Below are 5,772 nucleotides of genomic sequence, written 5' to 3'. Positions count from 1 at the left end.
TTGGCAAGGAATGCGATGCTTTGTCCTCTTAATATTCATAATTGGAAGAATATGGACACACAAAAAAATTTGTGGGATTATACCAAGGTTTGAGTTCCTGCATTTCTAATTTTAGTTATAAACTTTTCATACTTTTTACTAATATAAAGAATAAATTGTAGGAGAAATATGATATTCCTGATAGTGCAAAAAAATGGGCTTTGGAAGGAAATAAAAATGCTCGGAGAAAGTATAAGAATGACTTGTATGAGAAACACTATAAAGAATATGATAATGATGATCTTCGAATGGAAAATAAGCCCAAAGATGTTTCAGAATCTGATTTTAAGGATCTTCTCAAATATTGGGATTCTGAAAATTTCAAGGTTAGATTTTAATTTTTTAGTTTGATAGTAAAAGGATGAATCCACACACTGTTGGTAGAACAAGTTTTGCTGTGATACGCAATAATTTGGTATGTTCTCCTGTTAATCATTAAATATAAAGTTGTTTCCATAAAAGATCTTTAATGCCAACTTTTATATAATTAGGAAAAAGAGAAGGAAAGCCACGATGAGCTGCCAGCTAAAGGACTCTTTGTGGCTACAAGATCAAGAAAATCTGGTTGAGTATACAAGGACTACAACGAAGATACAATTAGTAAAAATGTATGACTTTTATTTGGTTATAAGGTTGTTAAGATCCTTTATTTGTTCTTAAATACTTAATTTTCTTTATTTGAATTTGATTTGTAGGCTGAAATGGAGAAACTGCAAAGTCAACAGAGTGAAGATAACGATCAATCATTTGATGCTTTTACAGCAGTCATGGGAGATGAACAACCAGGGAGCCTGAGATTGTATGGATGAGGAGTTACCAAAAGTACTTTGAAAAGGAAAGCGCTTTCTGAACCTTATTTAACTGCTAATGATGAGAGGATGGAATTTTTTTTAGAGGAATTGGAAGAGGGGATGCATCAAAGGATGGCAGAAAAATTAGAACAATAAAAGGTAACCATACACCAAGAAGTTACAGATGATATTCTTGGACGACTTAATCGTATGCACCCTGCACTGCAATTGAATGCTGCCATGTTGGCATCATTGGGTGCTCAGTCACTATAAGAAGCTATGGAACCTTTGAATCGTCCATCTTCTAGCAAAAACAATCATGGTATGACATTTATTATTTTGCTTCTTCTTCACTTCAACGCTAGCTTGGTATGAATGTGCTGCCAAATTTTCTTGCTAAAAGGGAGACTACAATTCAACTTCTCATGTTAGTTATGGTGTTGTACATCTACCTATCGTGAGTTTAGAGAGACTCTCGTTTTAAAGAGCCCTTAACAATGTGCAGTTGAGTCAATGCGACTGTTGAGTTTTGTATGCACTTTTTATGTATAGGTTTATCTGGATCAGGCCCCTGTTTTGAGTATTCAGGGTAAAGTAGGAAGAGAACCTTGGACGCTTCTTTTCCTTTTCCAAATGTTTTTGTTGTGAAAATGTTAGTCTTTGAATCATAGCTCTCTTATTAGTGTGCCATCTTAAATTGTGAAATTTTTATGGCTCTTATTTGTTAGTGTAATTGTTGGACAGTTGGAAACGATAAATCTTTAGCACTAAAGAGCTGGCCTATAGCTGACACAGATAAACTGTTGTTGTAACTACTAGTTTGTAGACAATTTGTGTGTGTATCTAAGCTATTTGTACATGTACTCTTTTGAAAAAATTTAAATTCTCAGCTTAAGTATGGCAGATCATTCCCCGAAGGTTGCAGCTACTACTTGTTTCTGAAACTGCTTCTATTGTTCTTTTAATTTTCAGCATTATTTCCAGCTTTATGTTGCTTCTGTACCTATTTTGAACATATCAACTTTGCATATTTACTTATATGGAGTTGATTTTCCTCCATAACCAGCTCCTTCTACCAACAGTTTACCCATACACACCATGCACCAACTTAACCAATATTGGATCCTAATAGAAAAACGAAACAAAATAGGACCAAAATAATACACTTTCAAACATATGAATATAATGAACAAATTGTTAAGGGCTGGTACGTGAGCCTTTTTCAAATTAAGTATCCTCCTCGCTTGACTTGGTAGATCTGTAAAACTATGAATCTCAAACCTACCTAGAGTTTGGATGGTGTTTTGGAAACTTATAACTTATGTGCTTGGTGTGTGTGTGTCATTTATGATGCCTTTTTGAATAATTTTTCATGCTCGACTATTAGAATTGGCATAGGGAGTGATGTTCAGTCTGTTTGCTTATGAAATATTGGATGAGCATCATCACACAATGTTATCTTGGATTTCATCTATTTAGGGATATGGGTTCTTCATATCAGTGAAGGCCTATTTTGGACTACTGATTTGTTAATTTTGGTTGACCTTGATAACTTCCATGGCTTGAATTTGACTAGTATTCATCGTGAATTGGAAGTGATTTACTAAAGTCTAAAGGTTCTGTCCCTTCCTGTTTGGTTTTTAAATTCCTTCCCTTGAAAATTGTTTTTTCCAGATATTGTGGTATACTTTGGTACACTGCTAGTGTTGCTACATTTGAGTGTCATGTTTATTTTATTACATATTCCCATTGCATTGTTTTGTTAATGTGTCTCTCTTTCAATACAATGCTGGATTACCAATTTTTGAGCCATTTGTATTGCCCAACCAGCCCTGCACCCACTAAAAGAAAAACAGTTCTAATCTGAGCTTACTGTGTACAAAACTAAGTATACTTCCTTTCCTTTTTTCTTTATACAGAACTTATCTAGTGAATATTGTTACGCTGAATGCACTAGGATAAAAACTCCTACTTATAACAAGTGATATCTTCACTTGCGAATGTTTGATTAGTTGTAAAGGACAGTAAGAGTAAATAAATTAACTTGTCTAATTTGTGCCCATTGATATTCTGCATTGATGTCTATTTTTCTTCTAGATATATTTTGCAATAATTTATGTGTTTCCTGTTTAATCTGTGGGAATGATCATCTTCAAAATTCAATTGAGAGCCATTTCAGGTTGCTGGATACAACTTGCATTTTACAGCAGGCAAAAAAATAATTTGTTAAGCACAGTTGATTGAGCAAATGAAATGTTTTCTTATTTCACTTACACAGATGTGGAGTAGATCGAGACAAATGATTTAATTACTTAAATCTGAATTATCTTTCTTCCACATTTACTCTCAATAAACTTTTATTTATGGTCTTTTGTAGGTGGAGAAGATAACCAAGCGGATGATGAAAGCAGTAGTGATGAAGACCTTGATATATTTGATTGAGAATTGTAGAAACCTATTGCATTAGCTCGACTCTTTTGTTTCTTGTCATTTTGAAACTTTTGTTAAGCTACAGTCTTTTGTTTTAATTTCTATTAGTATGGAACCTATGCAAACTATTGAAAATATGTGTTTTGGTATGTATATTTTACCTTTATGGGTATTGTGACTAGGATATTTAGAATTATATATATGATTCGGCTATACAATTAGTCATTTTCTTTCATGATTTGATTTAGAGAACTTTTTTTATAAATTGTTGATTTTTAAATGTATATATAATGCTGAAGAAACATGAACTATTGAAACAGGTTGGGAAAAACTGTAGATTCATATAGATTGGTTGCAATAGAAAATAAAACAGTTGCAATATCAATAAAAAATGGTTGCTATAATATTTAAAAAAGTGTTGCGATAAGAACATCCTATTACAACAGACTATATTGCAACGCTTGCTAATAGTTACCACAACCCCTAATGCAACAGTTGATAACCTTTACAATTTTTGTAATATTATAGTGCCTATAGATGAAAGGATAACCGTTGCAATAGAGGTCCCTATAACAACGCTTTCGAGAACCATTACATTAACTGTTACAATAGAGCTATAGTAACGCGAGCAGATGAGACGGTTGACAAACCGTTGTTGTAGCTCTATGGCAACGGTTTTAGGTCCTATTGCAAGACATATCTATAGTCCAAAATTCTAGTAGTGTATACTTTGAAACGCTAGGCGGCAAAGAATTCCAACGCTGAACACACAATCAACGACTAGAAAGTGGAAATAATGCAAAAATATGGGGAAATATAGTGAGGGTGTGACTTTGGGAAGTTAAAAAGTGAAGGAATGTGAATGAGTTTGAAATTTTAAACCTTTGGCCTTTAAAACCGTCCAGTTCTCGTCCATTCGGCAACATTAGTTTTGCTCGCCGACCCACTCGGCGACACGCCAAGTGGGCACTTACCTCGCCGAGTTTTACAAGACCTCCAGTTAATGTGGTGGTCCAAACGTCAAACAAAGTTGTGGGTCAGTGACACACTGATTTTCTCTTGGGCTCACCGAGTTTACAGACTCCAATTTCAAAATTACTTCAGTCCAAAGGCGGTCCAAGTCGGGCTCGCCGACCTTTTCGGCGAGTCACCGACTTTTTTGATAAGTCACCGACTGGACATTTAGCTCGCCAATCTGCACTTTTCAAACACATTCCACACGTTAACCTGCACAATCATCACACGATTATTTCAAAAACAAAAATAAAGAAAATAAAACCTATGTTGCCTCTTATGAAGCGCCTTAGTTAACGTCGTGGCACGATGCAAGTCCCCACTTAGGTTTCATTTTTTAGATTTGCCTTAGTGTCACTAGGCAACCCTTTTCATTTCTTTGGGTAGAGATAAGATAACACCTGACCCATTTGAGTCTCCAGTAGTTGAATAAACATGTAATAAGAGGTTGTCATTTGATATAGCATCGAGACATTCTCTCTTATCTCTCTCAATACTCTGTCGTGTTCTTCAATTTTGTGATGAATGAGTAAAAGTACCTCTTCTATCTTCCCACCCTCATGCTTCTTTGCCTTTCGACGATCATGAGGGCGAATGTAGCTATCTTTCTTTGCTACATTACTTCCAGCTCCTTATTGGTCTTAGCCAAGTAATCAAGGAGTTGGGCTGCTGTCTCATAGGGTTGTCGTATCAAATAACCCCAAGATAGTTGATCAACCAGTCTTCTATTTTGAGGACCAAGACCTCTATAGAATCATCATATCTGAAATTCCATGAATTGGGCAATGCTACAAAAGGGCCTTAAATCTTTGCCACAACTCATGTATTGATTAACCCTCCAATTGACTGAAATTTAGGATGTTATCCCAAAGATTCATCATTCTCAAAGGAGGGTGATCCATTAGTTCACCATTGCTATAAGACATGTTTCTTGCTTCTGTTACAAACAGCAACACACAAACCAAAACTAAAACTAAGTAGATTCAACTATAATGAACAAGAACAGAATTCAACTTAACCAAAGAATCTTAACCAACAACACTCCCCGGTAGCGGCGCCATTTAGATTGAATAACACTATCAAAGACACTTAATCCAGTTCTAAGTGTCCATGATAGTTAGTCAGTATATAACCTTACTAAATGAGTTGGGGTCGAATCCCATAGGGAGCGGTATGTGTTTAAGATTCAATAGTAAAGTGTGAACATGATCATATCACTCATAATAATAGACATTATCAAATAAAACATCATTCAAATCAGGGGGTGACACGAATGTCAAATAAGAGGGGTTTTGGTTGAAATTATCAACTACAACAACAACAAATAAAATGAAATAACAATAATGAGATGGGTTCTTGGGATGTGGTTCGGCTATAGGCTATTATAGACAAATGGGTAATTGCACTTTATCTCAAACAATTTACCCCGAATCAAGTTGATTTCTCTCGAACATCAACAAGCATGTAAAATCAAAACAACTTACGCTTTAGTCCATTC

The 5,772-nt window shown here is 35.1% G+C and overlaps 1 pseudogene; it reads left to right on the top strand.

Moving 5' to 3' along the window:
• The first annotated feature begins 287 nt into the window (after window positions 1–287).
• LOC125839861 (uncharacterized) lies at window positions 288–1,122 on the top strand (annotated as a pseudogene).
• The last annotated feature ends 4,650 nt before the right edge of the window (window positions 1,123–5,772 follow it).

Source organism: Solanum verrucosum, unplaced genomic scaffold (assembly GCF_900185275.1).
Source record: "Solanum verrucosum unplaced genomic scaffold, falcon-dt-bn FXZP01000221.1, whole genome shotgun sequence".
Taxonomy (NCBI): domain Eukaryota; kingdom Viridiplantae; phylum Streptophyta; class Magnoliopsida; order Solanales; family Solanaceae; genus Solanum; species Solanum verrucosum.
This window is presented reverse-complemented; position numbering and strand designations above follow the sequence as displayed.